Below are 20,366 nucleotides of genomic sequence, written 5' to 3'. Positions count from 1 at the left end.
CTTCCCAAAGCGTGTCTGACACAGGCGAACCCGCCGTTACACTGTATTTCTCTCTGCCCTCAGGAACATGCACCATTTGGGGGAAGATAAGGCCAGAAAATTGTTGCTATGGACTCTGTTTTGTGGAAGTTAAAATGCTAGAGCAAAAATCTGATTGCTTGATAGCTCCATCCCTCTCTCCCTCACCCCCTTTCCCCTCTCTCCCCCCACCCCTTCTCGGGCTCTCCCTCTCCCCCACCCCCACTTTTTCTACCCTGCCCTCCTCCCTCTACTGGACTCCCAGTCCTGCCCCCACGCCGGGCCAGAGGAAAGCCTCACAGGTTGTCAATGAAACAGAATTATTCCCGTTGATGGCTTAGATAATAGTAGGAGCCAAAGCAGTGAGTGAGGTCGGTTGAAACCAATGCAGTCCTGCCCGGGACTGGAGAGCCAATCGCAAGAGCAGGGGGCGGGGCGTCGGCGCCAGCAGATAATTGCTAAGTGCATCGCTAGCACAGTCGGTCGGCGCTGCCGAAAGGTCTGGTCGCAGAGGCAGGGACGCGTAATCCTCAGCGTGCTCCATCCCCGCGGCATCCTTCCAGGCTCGGCCGGGCAGCGAGCCCCTGGGCGCCCGCCCTCTGCTCCGCGGAAAAGGTACTCCCGCCTGCGGCCCCGGGCTGCTCCTGCGCTTCCAAGCCCAGTGGCTCGCAGTTTAGCATATGTGGAGGGAATGCAGAAAGAAAAGTTTAGGGGAGGAAATGTGCCAAAGGTGGGAAATCGCCGTCTTTTGTTGGGAGGAAAACGAGCTGGCAATTTAGAAAACTTCTGCGCCGTCTAGAACTGGGTTTGTTTACTATTCTCAATTAGCTGCGCTCACGTCTGTGGAAATAGGTTTGGTGTTGGGCGAGGGTGCCCTCGGGGCTGGGTGTAGATTTAGGTTAGGGAGTTGGACCTCTGGATGTGCTGCTTCCTGGTGGGCAGGTCACTGGGAGGCAGGCTCTGAGAAACGTGGTTGGTTGGCTGGGTTTCCCCCCATAGGGTCAGCCCCCTTCCCATTACCTTCATCTGCCAGCTATTCTCCCAACTATTGTGACCTTCAACCTGAGTCCTTCTCAAACTTCTGTCTCCTTTCTACCTCTTACCCCTTGCCCATCCTGTCTCAGTTGATTTTATTTGGTGGAAGGAGACATTTCCTGGGGTGTGCACGGCCTGTTTGACCTGGTGGGCACCTGAGTGCCACACAACTTGCTTAGAAACCAACAAAACGGTTCTCGGAGGAAAAGAAATTACTTAATCAGTTAGCCCCTGCAAACTCTGGAAGACTTTCCAGGCTTGGTGTGGACTGAAATGAAAGGGATGGAGCTAAATTTCACCCCGAGTTTCCACCCTTATCTGAGAAGGGCTATTCAGTGCTAAGCATGCCAGCCACTTTGGGAGGCTGAGGCTGGTGGGAGGGGCAGGTTCCTGGGGTTGGCTCTGTTTAGGTGCGCAGGTATCCTTGCTTTGTGGCCCAGGAGTTGCTGGAGCCACAAACCACACTGCTTCTGATGACTGCTCTTGGAGTAGAAAAGCTTGTCATGGAAGGCAGCTGGTTCTGCCTAGTGCATTCTAATTGTGGGACCACCAGGCCTCACTCCCAGACCCACTTTTGGACCTGGGGAATCTCCTCTCCTGGAGCATCTGAGCTTCTGCCAATAGGAGGCCGTAGGCAAGTGGGCCTCCTAGGAAGCAGGGTACCCATGGTGGAGAAGGTGATGTACTTGGTTTAAATGAAATTCCCGTCAGACCACCTCACCTCACTTCCCCAGGTATGGCCTCTGACCTGCTGGATACCCTGCAGCTCACAGTCTGGGGTTAGTCCTATAAGTCCCTCAGGCTTTGGGGAATTCAGGTGAATTTTCTGACTGATTTCTCTCCTAGACCTGCAGCCGGGGAATGTGATCTCCAGTCCTGGCAGGGAGTGAACTTTCTGGGAGGGATCCTCCAACAACACCTTTTCCCAGTGACACCCTTCCTGCTGAGGTGCAGGTGACAGCCTCCACTCGCTGGCTCCACAAATCACTTTCACTTTTTAATTCGTATTTTCTTTAACCTCTACAACAGGTTTTCTGCCACCTCCGTTAGGCAGCTATTTTGGGTGGGAGTTGTTATTGTCAAAGCTCTACTCGCAATGATTAAAAAAAAAAGCTGCCTTTTTTTTTTGGTTAGGATACAGTCAGCTTTCTCTTTTGCACATGTTGTCTGACAGTAAACAAAACAAACTTGCAGTCCCATAAATTATAATGCCTTTGTGTTCAGGAGCTTGGATTAGACAATGGACCTTTATCGGTTGCTGGTTATCATTGGCCCCAAATCTCCTCCTCTGTGGTCTGTCTATGGCATGTGACTCCCAGAGAGCCTGGGAGAGGCTGCATCCAGCAGGTGGGGGATTTTGAAAGGGGGCACCTTGGTTTTCATGAAGACAGTGATAAAACTAGAAAATACTTTTGAGTTTGAGGGGTGTCTAGAATGAGGAACAGGTAACAAAATTGAGGTCCCTTTCATTGAGGCTGATCTGCTGGGTTTCTATCATGATAGAGGACATTAAAAGTAAGGTTTTTAAAGCAGCTTCTGAATGGTGACTCATGCAGAGAGAGGAAAAAGGCAGTCTGGGGGCAGGGAGCTGAGGGAGAGGGAGACTTGGAGTACAAGTGGGACACACTGGAGCGCTCGCTTTGCCTCCCTCTCCCTCCCCCTCATTTCTCTTCCCTTTAGTTCCCCATTTGGATCAGAGATTGCTAAAATAACAACTTCAGACTGAAAAAAAAGCATAATAGGAGCTGAAGAATAATTGACAAAACTCAAAATACCATCATTGTAACTTCACCTTGGGTGACAGGGCAGGACACCCAGATCCAGCCCCTCCGTGGTGATCCATTTTGGGGAATTTAATGGCTAGTGTTGGTGTTAGGCTGGTTAGTTGTGAATCGGGCAACCTGCCTGTGGGTAGAGGGCCTGATTAGTGCTCAGGAAGTTAAATTTGTTCGTTGTTATTTCATCAAACATGATTGCTTTAGCCAGAACCCTGGGCAGGCATCCTTCATAGATCTAGCATTTCCTCCTCTCCCCAGTTGGCCAACTAGTATTTCTCTCATTTAACCACTGTGCTGTGAAGGGGTTGCCTCTTTCTGTTTCCGCAGCCCTGGGTGACTTACCTGGCAAGTCAAAGTCCATTCCTTCCTTTTCTGTTCCTCCATCCCACCTCCTTCCTGACAGCCCCTTTCATCATAAACACATCAGTAAATAATCTCTTTGCCAACCTGCTTTGATCTTGTCATTTTGTGCTGATTTTGCTGTTAAAGAAGGCTGTCCCTTGAAATAGGATTGGAAACATACTAGAATTTTTATCAGAATGAAGCCTTTTAGACTTCTATTTTAAAATTTAATTTTGTGGTTTGGGCGAAATCAAATGAGCACATTTATTGGGTTAGGTGTTTTTGTAGATGCTGTCGACATGTTTCCTTTTGCTTGGGGGCGTGGGGACTCTGGGTTACCCTGTGGAGGGGTGTGTGGGGGTTGGGAACTGCCTGGAGCACCCTCTGAAGGTGAAGAGGCTGGAGCATGAGGCTTCTGTTTATTCAAGACAGGGAGAGGAGTGTTTTGAAACCTGGGCTCTGAAATGTATTCACTACACTCTGTTGTTTCCTCCTCCTTTCTTCACTTAGGAAAATGTCGTAGCCCAAATTATTAAATAGTTCTCCTGATTCACTTTCTTTACACTTGTCCCCCTCCCCACTCTGAAGCTATTGAAGCGGGTACCTGAACAGTCGTATTTAATGTCAGATATATCTCCCCTTCTTCCTCCCCTTCCTGCTCTTCCTGCTTGTCACTTAAGGGCACCCTAGAGGTTGAGATTTAATTTAGACACCCTGCTCACCTCACATCTGAAATGGTTAACAAGGGGAGTCAGGAATTCTGGGAGGCACACTGGGTCAGCCCTATGGGAGCAGTGAGGTAATCCTCTCACCATGTTCAGGTCTACACAGACCTCACAGAGCACCTGGGGTGGTGTAGCTGTCTCTGCGAGACAGGCGGGACAGAGGTTTCCAAGCACAGGCCTGTCTGGTGCAAGGGATTCCGAGCAGGTACAGCCTTCAGGGCTCCATGTCCTGCCCACCTTCCGCCCCATGCACAGGACTGACCTTGAAAATGTTCACATGCAGTGAAATTTGTCATTTTCCCAGTTTCTTTGTCCTTAATTCCTGCCTCACCCCTAAATCTCTCTATCAAAAGTTGGAAAGAATCAGATCTACTTATTCATACTAAGGTGTGAACAGTTAGCAGTGTTGCCACTAACAGAGGTATTTGAGTTCTTGATGGAAATCAAAGCTGTTCACGGTGGAATTTCAGGTATCTGCTGGTAGGATTGGAAAGGCAGAGTTTGGATAGGGAGTGTCTGAGCCATTGTGACCCTTTGCTTTTCAGTTGAGCCTAATCCCACTCTTTCCCACATTAAGGACAGGCTGCAGCCACTCGGGGCATTGTGGTGGTGAAGTCTGTGGTCCAGCCCTGGAGCGTGGTCCCTCAGATTTGACCTTGGTGGCTGCACTTCCTTGCTTTGTCTTTCAGTTTTTTCATATGTAAGTCAGGGGCTTGGACTAGTTGAGCCCTTTCTGCCCTGTCTGACCTTCTCTCTGGATTTTGTCACCCGAGTCCTATCTCCAGCTGCGATGCTACAGCTTCAGATGGACCTGGAGCCTGCCGAGCGTCCTCCAAGGCAGGCCGCAGTGCTCAGTGACGCTTCAGACTAGAATCCATGAAGGCAGGTCAGAGGAACGGTGGGTGCTACACTAGGGGAAAAACAGGCTGAGGGGTGATGTAATAACTGATTTTGGTTTAGGAGGGGATGTTATATGGAGGATGGCAACCAGCTGTTCTCCATCTCCAGTAAGGAGTGAATGAGAGAAAATAGACAGAAATTGCAGCAGATGGACTTAGATTAGGTATGAGGAAGAATTTTCCATCAGCAAGAGTTGTTAAAAAGGGAAGGTTGTGGAGCCTCTGTGATGATCTTTAGGAAATGGAGATTCAGCTGGAGGAGGCGACAGAGGGCTGTGGGGAGGCCAGAGGCACGGCTGTCTAGTCTAGGAATCGCTCCCCCTCCTGAGGAGGGTCCTTTTTCATTTTTCTGAAACCTCACCATTGGTCTTGGGCTGTCAGAGTGGCTGAGAATCACAGTCCCTGGGACGAGTGGGGAAGGGGTGCAGCCCACCTGCACTACCCTCCAGGGTGCCGTCGTCACTGGCAGGTCCTGCCTAGAGCTTGAGGATCTCTCATCAAGTCTAATCTTTCATTTCCAGACCTGGAAAATGAGGCCCAGAGAGGTAACAGTCCTTGGCATCATCACACAGTGACCCGATGGCAGAGCTGGGACCAGAATCAAGGTCCTCCATCTCCCAAGTTAGTGTTATTTGCTTTGTAGCTCTTCTTTTTTTTCCTTTTCTTGTTCCAAATCGAATGGACCGTTTGCTTTTTCTGGGCTCCTAATTTCTCTCTAATCAAATGGTAGAGACAGGGACACCTGCAGTTAAGCAGTATTTATTGAGTGCTCATTACTAACACTGTGTACTCAACTCCAGCTTCCCTGATTTATACAGTAAACTGAGTCCCCTGTGGTTGGGAAGGGGCTACTGCAAGGCCAGGGGCAGTGGAATGCATGCCAGAAACTAGAACCAAAAGAAAGAGGTGGGGTACAGCTGGGAGGACTGGGAAGGGAGATATGAATAAAATAAAACCTTGTTTAATCTGAATCTCACAAAGTTAGGAGACTCCTCATGGGATACATGAAATAAAAGAGGTGCACAGCATGCCAGGCTCTGGATAAGACACTTCCCCAGTCACCTTACAAAACAAAACAGTTTTCAATTTCATGCAGATTCTCATTTCTGAGGGAAGCTTCTCCAGTGTGAGGCTAAAATTCTACATTCCTTCCAGCCAGACTTGATTCATTTCTGGGCAGACACATCTCCTGGGTGTGCTTGGAGCCCCACGGATGCAGTGTTTGGGGAGCCTGGGGAGCTGCAACAAAGGTGTGGGCTCGCTCAAGGCCAGGGGTTGCTCACGGTGGGGTGGGGGGAAGGAATGGAGTGCTGCCGTCCAGCCAGTGGCCTCTGGATGAAAGAATGGGGCAGAGGCTGTGTAGGGCTTTGCCTGGCGGTGGTTTGAGCCACATGGGAAGCAAAATGAGTGGATGGCATGCACTCCACAAAATAAATGCATAATTAGTAAGCTCATGTGTGTAGTCACTGAGAAAAAGGAAGAAAGCACAGAGGTTTGTGCTGGGCTAGTTAGGGGTCAGCAGTGAGTGCCCGGGGGAGGGCATGAGACTTCCACCCCGCAGTCTGCTGGTGTGCCTTTCTGCTAACAAGGGCATCCTGAGCCATTCTTTGTGTCCAGTACCGAGGCAGGTGCTAGGGGGTCTGTCAGACAAGATAAGCGTGGTCTTTTTCCTGCAAGAACTTGTGTAGAAAGACCACTACCCCCAGAGGCGGCCAAGTGCAATGTCTGCCCAAGGACTGGCTGAGCCAAAAGAGGAGAGGACATGGTGGGCACCAGGGGCTGGGCTGCCCCCGATGTGACAGGCTTGAAGGATGGAGAGAGCTTGTGAAGATGAAGAAGAGAGAGGAGGGGTAGAAAGCGTGAGGAAGGACAGTAAACCGAGGGACCAGGGAGCCTGTCAGTGGAAGATGAGGGTCCCCATGACCCACAAAAATATGCCCGATGGGCTGGCCAGCCCAGGGTGCTCCTGCTGTGTCCCTTCCACCCAGAATGACATTCATCGGACTTCACACATCTGCCCTCGATTTCGGTGCACAGACTGCACTAGAACGCAGTCAGGTGTGGTAGCATGATAGTAGTATGCCCTGGATGCAGGGTACACATGGTGACCCTTACTTGGCACGATCAAAGGAGGCCTCCTGGAGGGAGGAACACCTGAGAGGGACTTGAGAAATAAGTAGGATCCCACCAGGTGCATGGGGGACGGGTGGGAAGGAGGGCAGCCACATTTGCAGGACTCAGAAGCATGAGACAGCACAGCCTGTCGGAGCCCTGTGAGTGATACTTGGGTGTTGCTGTGTCCAAGCACATGAGGTGTGTTTTGGGGCATGGGGGAGGGAAGAGATGTGGATGCTCCCAGGTAGGGAGGGACCAGCTGGCCAAACTGAAGAACTGAAGGGTTTTAGGCAGAAAAAGACCCAGGCACATTTGCATTTAGGAAGATGAGTCGTGAACCGGAGAGTAGGGGTGAGGTTTGGGAGGGGCAAGCCTGGGATAGGCTGATTCTGAAGTAAATTGCTGCTGTCCAGGTGAAAAGTGATGAGGGCCCAGAGGAAGATGGTGATTTTGGAAGAAGAGGAGGGGACAGCATTAAAGGGTGATATTCTGACTTCATAAATTACACTAGATTAGGCAAAAATGAAGAGAAATTATTCATTCCCTGGAGGAGAGGCTGACAGGTAGAGCAAGTTCACACTGTTAGATGAAAGATGGAGCAGTGCCCCCCACCCCCAGGGCAGGATGAGAGCAAATGTGTTTAAGAGACAGGAAAAGGGTGTGAGTTAGACGTTAGCATTAATGCCTTAATGGAGGGGATTGTTAAACGGGGGAAAGGGTCATCAAAGGAAGTCTGGACTAATTCTCTTGTCCATAAAATATTTAAAAAATCTGTCTCCTAATAGATAAGTGAGCAAATACTGAGGAAAAAAACAAATGTCCGGAGAAATATGCAAAAGTGTCCAACCTCACTAATAATTAAAATATAAACTGAAGACACAAGATATCATTATCCACCTACCAGATTCCCCAAATTGAAAATGATAATACTCAGTGTTGTTAAGAGTGCTGTAAAAATGGACATGTTTGCACTTAGCTGGTGGGAAGATCATTTGCAAATATGGGAGACATGTCTCAAAAACATACCCTTTGAACCAGTAAGCAATTGCTCTTCCAGGAATTTATCCTAAGGAAATGATCAGGGATGTGCAAAATAGCTCTGATCAAGGATACTCCTTTCAGGATTATTCATCATAACAAAACATTGTGTGGAGGGATTAATTAAATTTAATATAGCTCATCTATAAAATGGAAATCAAGGAAGCTATTAAAACTACATTGAATAAGAATATGGGAAAATACTAATTATGTATTAAGTAGATAAAGGTTTAAAAGTAAATATACATGCAATTTTGTAAAAAATAAGAGATGTATATAGTCATGAAAAATAGAATGGAATACAATATATCAAAACGATAAAAGTGGTAATCTGGGTTTTAAGAAACAAGTGATTTTTTATTTTGTTAAACTATTTCCCAAATTTCCTGCAGTAAATGTATTAATTTACAAATCATAAAAAACCATGCTCTTTAAATTAGTTACTCAAACTGCGAATGTTTAAGCAGTGAGTATACATATAGCAAAGTGTCAGGCACTATGTTTATTACTATAAGGCGTAAAGGGCAGGGTGTCCTCAATCCGTTTGGTGAGATCAGATCAATGCACGCAGGGAACACAGTGCGTTCTATGGGCATCAATAAGGGCTGTGCCTGCTTCAGATGTTGAGGGGACAGGATCTCTGTGCAGGGAATGATGACCAGGGACTGTAGCATCCTTGTTCCTTCCCCCCCACTTCATCCCCCATCCACATACTTCTCCAGGCCCTGTCACATTCCTACAGGGGTCAGACCCATCTTACCATTTCAGGTGGTGTGTTTGCACGCATGACATGCATCTGCTAGATTTCACAAGTGAGGAAGTCAAGGCTCAGAGAAGCTCTGACTTGGCTCAGGTCGCAAAGCTAGTGAGCCACAGAGCTACGTAACAGGGAACTTTGGTGACAGAGCCTGCACCCTTTCCAGAGCGGGCTGTTTTGTGGGGCTCCTCGTGCTATTGAGGATGGTTGGCAGATTTCCACCAGGAGGGTGTGGAGCCATCCGCCCCTCTTTCCCAGAAGCCAGGCCTCTTGCTTAATTTGCTTAGTAATTAAGACCAATGAATGCACTGGCAGCCATCACATTTAGTGGAGTGACTCTGGGTGCTGAAGGCTCTCCAGAGGTGACCTCAGGGTTCTGCCTTCTGACCAAGTGTGTCATTTATTGCCGCTTTTCCGGAATGCATTTGCTTCCCATTGTGGTTTTCTTTGTTGCATAAACTCCAGGCAGCCTGAGACTCCTGCCCTCCGTGGCAGTCGCAGCTGGCTGGCTCCATGATGTGTGCCTGGGCCACATGGTGGCTCTGGGGTACCTTCCCTCAGCAGGGCAGGTGGCAGCTCTGATGGGCACGTCCTTGGGGCTTTCACAGGCTTAATTGGGAAAAGTGGATAGGCCAAAACGTAGGGCAGATTGAAGAGTGTTGTGAACCGAAAGGCTCTATTTATTTTGATAATGACGCATGTTTGTATGGTTTTTGTATCCACAAGCCTCAGAGGTGGGTGGGGAAGCTATTGTTATCCCCATTTTGCAGAGGAGGAAATTGATACTTGGAAAGTGAAATGCACTCGCCTCGTTTGACAGAAGAGCCAGATTTTCTGCCTGCAAATACTGCCCAAGCTCATAATTAACAAGGGCTTCTTGCTGGCTTAGGGTCCTGGGCGAAGGAGGTGTGGGCATGGCCCCCTGGCGGCCTTGGCAGGCACTGAGGAGGGAAGAGTAGCACATGGCAGATGACTTCCATCCAGCACAAGGGTGTATGCAGCCGAGTCCCAGCATGAGGCCCACTAAGTGCTGAGGACAGTGGATGTCTGTGAAGGTGGCCTCAGAAGGCTCATGGAGGCAGTGAGTTCTGAGCCCCGAGCACTGAAGGGATGCGGGTGATCTGGGTGGAAGTAGAGAGATCCTTGATGCGGGGGATGGTGAAGCCACGGGCCAGCATGTGATATCTGGCAGCTGAGGGGCCGTTTGGCATGGGGCATGGTGGGGAGAGCTGCCTTGGGTGTCCCTTCATTCCAGGCTTTGCTTCCTCCTCAGAAATTTCTTCTGTTTAGTAAGCTGGGGACAGTGTGGCTGTGCAATGAGTGAGGGGAGGGAGGAGGAAATGGGTTCGAGGTTCTCCTGTGGGTTCTCTCTCTCGCTGCCCCTGGTGGTTTTGTTCCTGCTGACAGTGAAATTGCCCTGTAGTGCTCCAGGAAGAGAGACAGGATTGGGATGATTCCTGTTCTGACGGCCCTCCCCTGCCTGCCTGCCTGGAACTTAGGGTTTTCAGAACGTGGGACGAGGAAAGGAAAGTTATGAGACACAAAGAGAAAGCAGAAAAAGTGGGAGCAGAATGGGGAGCAGGTGAGGAACTCAAGAGGGGTGCTTGGAAATGAAGGAGCAACTTATAGCACATGGAAAAACCTAAGCAGAACCTCTTTTGAAATTATGACTCTTAAGTGTGATAAGACCTAAATAAGAAAGTAAAAAGAGTCTGAGACTACTATTTATTTTCAGATTTTTAAACATTTGGTCATCACCCTCACTTTACAGAGAGGAAACTGAGGCACGGAGAAGTGAAGGCTCATCAGGGTGACACTGATTGTGAGTGTTAAGAGTCCAAGCCTGGCTCACTGTACACTGTGCTCCTATCCATGCACTCCTCTGGGTCCAAGCTGGGTGACTGGGGTGGGGGGCGGGCTGGAGGGGAGGGGAAATGAGGCCTCCAGAACAAGCAGCCCCTTCTCCATTTGTCCATTCTGCCCCCTCCTGACATCCAGGAGCTTCTGCAGAGAGATTGGAGGAGCTGCTGGTAAGCAGTCCCCTTGTCACTTGCCCATCCCCTGGGATAGGCCAGTGAAGGATACTGCTGGCTCCAGGGCCATGATAGCTTGGAGCTCTGGCCTTCTCTCTGATTTTTCCATGATGGAAACAGTGTGTTTCTCTTCCCCTTCCTTCAGTTTTCTTGATAGAGACACGAGCTTCTGGAATTTTATGTGTTTGTTTATTCATTGCTCAAAATATTGAGACCCCACAAATAGTCATACAAGAGTGGACCAAGCTGACCCGTCCCCATCCTCTCAGAGCTTATGTTCTAGTGGGGGAGACAGATGGCAAACAAATAAGTAAATATGTAGGAGGGCTGGTATGTGAAATGATGAAACCAAAGCAGAGCTAGAGGATGGGGAGCGTGTGTGGGGAGGGTGTGTCCAGAAGGGCCTCAGTAGTAAAGTAACTGGGGCAGAGACCCAGGGCAGTGGGGGGTGGTTCATGTGGATGTTTGGGGGATGAGTGGTTTGTCCAGGCCAGCAGAGGCCCTGAAGCTGGAGACGCTTGAGATGTCAGGTGGGGCTTCCTCAAACCATTGGAAAGTTTTGAGCAAAGGAGCAACCTAGTCTATTATTTAAACAGATTACTCTGGCTGCCACATGAGTTGAGAACACACTGTAGGAGGGCTACCTGGAGGCAGGACCAGCCAGGAGGCAGTGATCCTGGCAGGAGAGGGTGGCAGATTGGATTAGGGCGAAGCAGCGGAGGGGTGTGGAGTGGTCGGAATCTGAATATACTTTGAATGTGGGACCAGCAAGATTTGCTTATGGGTTGGATGTAGGGTTTGAGAGAAAAAAAGGGTTCAAGGATGATTTCCCAGGTTTCTGGCATGAGAGGGGAATGTTTGTGGAAGAAGAACTGGGGGAAAATAAGAAGTGAGGACTTTGTTTTGAGAGATGCTAGGCATCTAAATGAGATGTCCACTAGTTAGTTCTGATGGGCCTGGATTTCAGAGAAGAGGTCTATGCTAGAGGAAACTCTTGGGAGCTAGCTGTGTATTGATAATGTTTAAAGTCTGGGACTAGATGACATCACCTAGAGAGTGCGTGTAGATAGACAAGAGGTATAAAGACCGAGTTCTGGGAACTCCAATATTCATAGATGAAGGATAGGAATTGACAAGCTTTTTCTTAAAGAGCCAGGTAGTAAATATTTTAGACTTTGCGAGCCATGTGGTCTTTGCTGTAACTGTTCAGATTTACTCAAATAGCACAAAAGCAGCCCTAAATAACATTTAAATGAATAAGAGTGTGGCTGTGTTCAACTAAACTTTACTTATATAAACAGGCACCTGGCAAATGGGCCATGTTTACTGACTCTGGGTCTAGGACGTGAAGATAAACCAGCAGAGGAGACCGAGAAGGAGTAACCCGGGAGATACGAGGTGAATGGGAGAGTGTTGCCTCAGAAACTACGTGAAGTGTTTGTCAAGAAGGGAGTGATCAGCTAGTCAGATACTGCTGATGTTTGAAGTAAGATGAGAACTGAGAATTGAATGTTAGCAACATGGAGGCCATCCGTGAGCTGACAAGAGCCCTTTGGATGAGTGGGAGGTGAGAGCCTGTTGGAGTGGGTTGAAAGAGAGGCATTGGAAATAGCTCACGTAAACCACTTCATGGAGAAGTGTGGCTGTAAAGGGGTGCAAAGAAACAAAGAGTTAACTGTAGGGGCATGTTGGGTCAAGGAAAGTATTTCCCCCTTAAAATGGGAAAATAACAGGATGCTTGTGTGCTGATGGGAATGATCCAGTCAGGAGGGCAAGAAGGTGATGGCGGAGCAGGAGGTGAGAACTGCCGGAGCGAGGCCTTGAGGGAGGGAGGGGAGGAAGTGGGGCCCAGTGAACAGGGGCGGCCATGGCTTTAGTGGGCGGCGTGGACAGCCATGGAGGGAAGGGCGGGTGGGTGGGTGGGTGCCCGTTTCTGTTGCTTCATTTTCTCAGTGACTAGGATGATAGATCAGGAGCTCTGAAAAAGGCGGGCAGTGGGAATAGATGCCCCCTGGGCACAGGGGGAGAGGGAAGGGAGACAATGATGGAGAGAGGTCTGAGTCATCAAAATTAGAAGTTCGCTGCCAGTGCTACCAGTTGAGCTTTTCCCTGTAAAGGGGCCTGTAAATTCTTAAGGGTTGTGACTGAACAAGTAAGGTCAAGATGAGAGCATGGACTGAAAGTCCTCAAAAACCAGCCTAAGATTCCTACAGGCCTACTCAGGTGGCTCTCGTATGAATGTATTTCTTTTTTAAATTGAGATATAATAGACATATAGCATTATATTAGTTTCAGGTATACAACATAATAATTAGATATATGTATATATTATGAAATGATCACTGCAATAAGTCTAGTTGACATCTATCACACATAGTTACAAAGTTTTTTTGTACACTTTAATTTTGAAGAAATTGAATCATTGGAGTTGCTAGCAATCCTCAGAATTCAGACTGTTGGGTGAGGGGCTGAGCCCATTGATCTGGGTTTAGGAGCACTTAGGAATGCTCACTGCACTTTTGTCCTTTCCTCCTAGAGCCTTTTTTTTTTTTGAGATTTCTTTTTTCTTTTTTTTTTTTTTTTTTTTTACATCTTCCTATGTGGAAAGAGGGAGGAGAAAATGACAAGAAGATTCCTCTCTTTAATTTTTACTGTAAGACATTGTCCCGGGTATAGAAGGGACCTACCCAAGGTCACAGGAGCTGAATGTGGGGTGGAGCTCATGAGGTGGGGCTGATCGCTGTGGTGTCTTCCTCTCGGCATCCTAGGAGGAAAGAGGAGACATGGAGAGGACATCTCCTGGAAAGGAGTTCTCCACTCCTTGCAGTTTGAGAGGAGGTAAGTGCTGACAGAAACTACGAAGAAATAGAACACCTCCTTAGTTCTTGTCAGATATCTGAAGGAAAAGAAAAAGGAAAACAGACCAAGGAACAAGTGGGATTGTGGGGAAGGAAAATGACTTGAGGATTTGGACTAGAGAGCAATCTAAGATGACAAACCCAGTAGAAAAGCAGGGCGGATGACTTGATGCTGAGACCATGCTGTGTGGGGACTGAGGGAGTCTGGGGTGGTAAATGAAGCTGGGGAAGTGGAGGGTTTGCTCCGGGGACGTCTGGAAGTGTGCTGAGGTTTACATCAATTCACTGCTAGTCCAGCCCAGAAAGGGGTGGAACTTCGTACAGAGCTGGGGGTATATAGGACAGGTGATTTGCACCCGGGCCCATCAGTTTTTTCTGAGAGGGAACTCATCTTGGATGGCAAAGCGCCTAACATGCTGCTTTTACTTAAGGAACAAGGTCCTTTGTTGGAGTGATGAAGGCAATGAGGGGTTTGTGGTTTAGGGCTGATAAAGGAGGAGGGACTCACCCATCTTTTCTCCAAATCTTATTCCTGGTGGTCTTTTTGAGATAAAATAAAGTATATGAAAGCTCAGAGGTGTAGGCAGCCAGAGTTCATCTAACCCAAAGTATCTCCACACACCTGGCTCAGATACTCTGTAGCTGCTCCAAACCTCAGTTTCCCTAGTTTAAAAATACCAAATGATGCCCAGCCGGCGTGGCTCAGCGGTTGAGCATCGGCCTACTATCCAGGAGATGGAGGTTCGATTCCCAGTCAGGGCACATGCCTGGGTTGCGGGTTTGATCTCCAGCAGGGGGCATGCAGGAGGCAGCTGGTCAATGACTCTCACCATCGATGTTTCTGTCTCTGTCTCTTTTCCTCTCTCTGAGATGAATAAAGATATATTTAAAAAAATACCAAATGATGGGCATCTCATAGGTTTGTTGTAGGGATTAAGTGGAGGGTTAGCTATAAAGTATCCAGTGTAGAGCTGGAATATAGCAGGTGCTCGAGGGTCTGTGGGAAGTAATACAAGGTGATGGGGCAGTGGAGTGGTTTCTCTCTAAGGCTTGGCCGGGATGGGCCAGGTTAGTGGGCTGGGTGAGGAGGAGCCAGGCCAGGATTCCGTGCGTTTCTGCTGAGGGGATCCCAGAGTTATTAATAAAAAGGTTGGAATTCCTGCTTCCCAGTTTCGGAGCTCAAGAGCTTCCTCCCAAAATATTGCTGGTCAAAGTACCAGAGAGGAACAGTGTAGCACTGCCAAATAGTGCAGCGCCTTCAAAAAATAAATCCTAGGGAAGAAACTCTGAAAGCTGCAAGAACCATAATATTGAGAGAGATTTAAAGGGAACCAAAAATCTCTGCATTGCTTAGGATGGCAGGAACAGAGATTTCTCAGACTTAATCAAGTGATTTGTGGGGAAATCTTATCCATCTCCCTAACCTGAGCTGATCACTACGAGTTGCAGTGAGCTCTGAGGCAGCGCAGGGCTGGTTTATGATCCTGCAGAACTTTTCTGCGGCATGAATTCCTGGGCAAGCAGGTGACTCCTTAGGAAAGAACCCTCCCTTCCCTGGCTCCCTTTCAGCTGCCAGTGCAGGGCTCTTTGTTGGGTGGAAGTGCTCTCTGACTGCCCATGGCAGAGCTTCCAGGGAGCTCATCCTTTGAGAAGATTCTGCCCATGGAGGGTGGGGGGCACACATTTCCTTGGGCTTTTGAGGAGTGACTGTGATGCACGGGTGCTGGCCTGGCTGAGCACTTAAATGTGACATTGTCACGGGAGCTATCTGATCAGGAGATACTGTTTGGAGAGAACACGTAGGACTTCTTGCTCTGCCTCCTACAAAGAGAGGAATGGATGATCCAATGGAATGGCCCTTGTGAGAGTTGTATTTTCAAGGTGGTCTCCGTTATTGGGCCCCATACGGTTTAACCTAAGTACCGCTTCTTTGACCATGAATGGATATTCCCCAATCAAGGTTAAGTTAAATTCCAGGGCATTTAGAGTAATCTCAAGAGAGTTTAAGTGGAGCCATTTAAACTCTTCAATGTAGTGGGGAGACACTGTGTCATTCAATGTGTGGGGAGATGGGTGGTTGTTTGGGTTGGGCTGAGGCAAGAAGGAGGTAGGGGGTCATGTGTGAAACTTGGTACAAGCGTGGAGTGTCAAAACACCCAAAATGCTTAGGATTGTCTTTCTACACAGGAAAATAAATTTACTACAGTTCAGAGAAAGAGAAATATAATGGCTAAAAACACATGGGAAAATGTTAGACTCTGTGAATAATAATCACAGCAGAATAGTCAGGTGGCTGGGGCTTTGGAATCCGGCTGTGATCCTGGCTCCGAAAGTTCCTTTTTGGACCATGTACAAGTCACTTAATTGTACCTCAGTTTCTCCCTGTGTAGGGTGAAGATGAGAGGGTCTACCTTATAGGGAAGCCCTATGGTGTGGTGGAGAGGTGAGAAATTCAAGTCAAGTACTTACCACCAATAGCAATCTAATAATAACAATATCAACAATGATAATTTAAATGCAAATGAGATGCTATTTTCCCAGCTATAGAATTATTGAGGGTTAAAAGTGACATTGTCATGGAAATATAATATGTCCTATTAGTAGAACTGTAATTGGTACAACCTTTCTGGAAGCTGATTTGGGGGGTTTCTATACTTAAAAAAAAAAAACTTCTAGGATTCTATCCCAAGGAAACAATCAGAAATGTTGGGAAATGTGTGTGTGTGCAAAATTGTTCCTGGTGGTGCTATTTATTTTTCTGAAACACAAGAATCAACTTTTTCCAATAGCAGGGAGCTAATTAAGTAAATGATGGTATATCCATACAATGGAATAGTAGGCAGCCATATAAAAATACTGAACAATGTTAATGACATATGAGACGATACTCATGAGCTGTATGTGAAATATCTTCTAAACTGCCTAATGAATTATCTATATCTATATAGGTCTTTATGCAAACATGAATAAAATATGCCAAAATTCCAATAGAGGTTCTCTCCTTATGGTGAGATTATGGATGAATTTTGTTTTCTTCTTTATATTTTCATCTGTGGTTTACAAATATCCTACAGTGAGCCTTTATTAATTATTATAATAAAAGTTATAGAAAGAACATGAGATCTAGTAGCCTGCAGGGTCAGGTTCTTGCCCTGGTTAGGAAGTAGTTCTCTGTAGACCAGGCCTGGTGTGGATTCCCCGGGAGCTTGTCAGTGGCTTTGTATGGATCCTCTTCTTACCCCTCCGTGAACAGTGTGGGAGAAGCAAATGTTTTGAGTGAAAAAGGTGAAGGGATTATTCAAAGAAAAAAAAATCATAGATATAGACGATGGTATGATGATTACCAGAGGGAAATGGGGTTTGGGGAGGTAGAAGAGGGTATAGGGGGGAGTAAATGATGATGGAAGGAGACTTGAGTTGGGGTGGTGAACACACAATACAATATACAGATGACATAGTATAGAATTGTATCCCTGAAACCTAGATAATTTTATTAACCAATGTCACCCCAATAAATTCAATAAAAATTAGAAAAGAAAAACAAACACTGTGGACTGAAGAAGCAGAGTGGATGTGAGGTGGGTGTGAAGACAGTACCCAGCACAGTAGGTGGCCTGCCTGGGTTTGCTCTCTGCCCAGAAATTTACAGACATGATAACAACCCATGTGTTAGTCACTCATCCCCAAAGCCACAGCCAGACTGGCACCTGCTGCCCTCCTGCTTGCGGTTGTCATTTGGAGGCCAGGAGGAGGTTTCTGAAGATAAAAGCAGCCCATCCTACATGATGCTCATAGAATTGTGGGGCTGGAGGTGCCAGGGGTGATGTAGGAAAACACCTGCAGAGGCTGTGGGTTCGGGGATGGGGGCAGCTCACAGGATACAGTTGTCCCAAAGCCCAGGCTTGCGTTCCAGGGGTGTCTACCTACCACATGTTGTGAGGAATGTTGAGGAATGGCGCATATTCTGTAATACATGAAGTATATCGATGGGTAGAATTCTTCTGTTAACAGATACCTTTTGAGAACATGCATCAGTCTGGGTCTTGGGCTGGGAGCTGGCCGTTCCCTGGTGATCAAAGAAAAGGCCTCGGCCTTTGCCGAATTTACTGTTTCTTTTTGTACGTTGAACAACACTTTTGATATATGCATATGTTTTCAAAATCTGGAGTTAAAAAAATATATTGGTTTTGCTTAAAGTGGGACACACTTGCTTTAAGTCTGTGAAATATTGTAGAATAATGATTTCTTTTCTCTTCATGCAGATGTCCCAAGTGTTGTATAAGGTTAAATATTTTTCTTTAATTCATCCTAAGGACATCTCTGTGAGATGGCGCAGGGAGTGGGTGCCGCTTCCTTTCGGGTGAGGAGCTGGGGCCAGCTTGGCTCTGACTTTGGCCTTGCTGAAAACGTCCCAGGGCAGCTGCTGACTTTACTCAGTGGGGGCCTTTCACGATTGGCTACTGGTGGCCACTGCTGCTGCGGGAGAGGCTCTCGTCTGAGGAGATGCTGCGTGTCCTCTGCGCTCCAGAAACCGTTTATTCATTCGCTTCAGAACTTTTTTAAATTTGAAAATACAGCGGCTGTTGTAATATTCTTTCACGATACTTGGTGCCAGGATCAGGTTCCCTAAAATCCCCTGAGGCACCAGATTATGTTTAGCAAATGTAAATTGTAACTTTTGTGAAGTGCAGCCTTCCGCTGGGTCTTGTGTTGTGACTTGGGCTCTTCCTCTCCCTTGGAACGCGCCCAGATGTTTTGCTTCTTTTAAAGATCTGACATGGCTGTGGCCGGCTCTAAAAATAGTATCAAACATGAGCTATAATGCTGGCATGATGCTGATTTTTTCCCTGCCACCCACTGAAAGTGGGAGAGAATACTCTCTTCTCCCTGCTCCCCTTCCTCTCTCTCCACACACACTCTTAAGTTTAGACATTAGTAAAAATCCTGAATGTGTTCAAATACGTATGTGTTCTTGTTTCTTTTGTTTTTTGGGAATTAGGTAAAAAGGAGATAAAGAGCTTTCAACAGTAGGAAAAATGACTTTCCCAAGTGTGGACTACGCCCAGGCAGAGCTGAATTAAATTAGTCCTTGTCATCAGAGCTCACAGTCCAGCAAGAGGGCAGCTTTATTAGTACCAGGCTCCCTGGGCATAAAATGTGAAAAGATGCCTTCTATAAATACGTGGGGATTTTTAACAGTTGTGGAGAGAATTTCTAGCAGTTGTATTAGTTTGCTGGGACTGTGGTAGCAAAGTACCACATCCCCAGTGGCTTAAACAACAGAAATTTATTGTCTGGTAGCTCGAGAGGCTGGAAGTCCTGAATCAAGGTGTCAGCAGGGTTGGTTCCCCCTGAGGCTGTGAGGGAGAATGTTCCAGGTGTATCTCCATGGCTGATAAATGACCATCGTGCACCCCATGTCTCTTCATATTGTCTTCCCTCTGTGTGTGTCTGTCACTGTGCTCAAATTTCCCCTTTTCATAAGGATACCAGTCTTTTGAGTTAGAGGCCACCAGAATGACCTCATTTTAATGCGATTACCTCTGTTAAAACCCTACCTCCAAATAAGGTCATGTTCTGACCTGAGGGTGGTTAGGACCCTAACCCTAACCCACTTTTGCAGAGGGACAGGTGCAAATTTAGTGCATTCAGGATGGGCAGGTATATGTTCTTTTTCTTGGTACTTTCTTCTTCCTTGCTCCTGACATTTTGAGTAGCACAGATGGAAAATCCAGTAGAAAAATGGGAATGGGGGGCATATTTCTTCTACTGAGTTATAAATACAGACACCACCACCTTCTCTGGTTTTGCCTACTAAGATGAGCTGGGTCTGAAGCCATACCTCCTTCAGTCTAGTTGCTCAAGCCAAGAGTTATAATTAAAGAAGGTACTGGGCCACTAAGCAGCTAAAAGCACTAAACAAAAGTTCCAGTATCCAAAAACCATTCATGTGCAAAAGTGTAACCATTATTACACTTAAACCAGTATCTGTGTTTGCCCTCAGAAGGAACAAACGCCAAATGTAAAGTGGACTTTTATGATTTTCACCTGGGGGTGGGACTTAAGGGAAAGTAAAGGAAAGCTACACTGGGTTAGCTTAGGGGAGCATTCTACTCTGGAGGTGTCAAACATGGCTATGGGCCCCCAATTGTAAGATTTAGTGGGTGGATCATTTTAACCTCAAAGTAGAAACTGCTGAGGTAAATGCTGACATTCATTCCCATTGCAAGGTGGTGGTGGGGAGGTGTCTTCCCAGTATACATTACACCCATTCATTTAAAAACCAACCAACCAACCAACCAACCAACCAACCAACCAACCAACCAACCAACCAACCAACCAATATTTCAACTAGTACCTTCTACCCCCATCATCTTCAAGACTGGAATGTAACTTTCACTTTCTCAGAAGTTTCTTTTCTTCAAGAGAATAAATACCCAGTGGTGATCTTAGCAGGTGGGCGTGATAGGTGCACTCATTACAGATGCTGCCCTGGGTGAGGCTGGTTCTGCCAGACATTAATGTGTCACCTCCTATGTGCTCAGAACTGTGCCAAGATCACAAAAGAACCACCTGCCCACAAGTTACATGCAGTGTAGATGAGACAGATACACATCAAGGGACCAGAGAATAAGGAAGGGTTCAGTGAGTTGGAGGAGGGTGCTGTGAACATGCAGAGGAGGGGGTGATGAATCACTGGCTGGTGGTCAGAGACGGCTGCACGTGCAAGTGTAAGGAAGGGTTGAGTTAGGGCTTAGTTAGTGTTTA

At 47.2% G+C, this 20,366-nt stretch overlaps 1 protein-coding gene across 1 annotated transcript in view; it reads left to right on the top strand.

The window, feature by feature from the left end:
- Window positions 1–571: 571 nt before the first annotated feature.
- ZMAT4 (zinc finger matrin-type 4) overlaps window positions 572–20,366 on the top strand; it is a 303,247-nt gene continuing 283,452 nt past the window's right edge. The window contains exon 1 of the mRNA XM_016195630.2: window positions 572–633. The gene's annotated coding sequence lies outside the window, so the exon portion shown is untranslated. The remainder of the gene's footprint in view (window positions 634–20,366) is intronic.

The sequence above is a fragment of the Miniopterus natalensis genome, chromosome 2 (genome assembly GCF_054644295.1).
Source record: "Miniopterus natalensis isolate mMinNat1 chromosome 2, mMinNat1.hap1, whole genome shotgun sequence".
Classification (NCBI taxonomy): domain Eukaryota; kingdom Metazoa; phylum Chordata; class Mammalia; order Chiroptera; family Miniopteridae; genus Miniopterus; species Miniopterus natalensis.
The sequence above is the reverse complement of the archived record's forward strand: the minus strand, read 5'-3'. Positions and strand labels throughout refer to the sequence as shown.